Genomic DNA, 666 nt, shown 5'->3' on the forward strand with positions numbered 1-666 from the left:
CTGCAGTGAAGTGTCAGGATCATGGACCTGTTTTGTTGTGTTTTGACCCTGTTTCTGTTCCTGTGTTCCCTTATTTGGTCATGTTCATGTCCTCGTTTAGTTAATTAGTCATTCTGTGCACCTGTGTTTGGTAATTATCCTGTGTTTATAAGTTCTTGTCTGTGCATTTCTCCTCTGTCGGGTCTACTTGTTGTGTACGTGTGTTTGCGCCAGCACCCTTTGTGTAGATTTCCCCTGTGTTCCTTGGATTAATGACTTTTGATTGTACTCCTCGTTTCCCTCATACTCCTTCCTACAGCGTGCCGTGACAGAAGACCCGACCGAATACAGTTACCTCCGTGTGTCTACCCTCTGTTTTTGTTTCCTGTTTTCTCACAGTGTTTTTGTTTCAAATTAACTGCTAATACGTTTGCCACTTACAGATCATTTTCCTGAATAAATAAAGGACAAAGTATATATTTTCATCTCATTTGTTTGATTGGATTCTTTTGTCAATTTTCAGGTTTGCGTGAAAATCTGATGATGTTTTGGGTTATATTTATGCAGAAATATAGACAATTCTAAAGGGTTCACAAACTTTCAAGCAGCACAGTATAAATTTATAAAATATAAATTAGGAAAATTATAAAAAAAAAAAAAAAACCTTTTTACTCAAAACATCACATT

The sequence above is a fragment of the Sinocyclocheilus rhinocerous genome, unplaced genomic scaffold, assembly GCF_001515625.1.
Source record: "Sinocyclocheilus rhinocerous isolate Xijiao unplaced genomic scaffold, SAMN03320098_v1.1 scaffold1165, whole genome shotgun sequence".
Lineage (NCBI taxonomy): Eukaryota > Metazoa > Chordata > Actinopteri > Cypriniformes > Cyprinidae > Sinocyclocheilus > Sinocyclocheilus rhinocerous.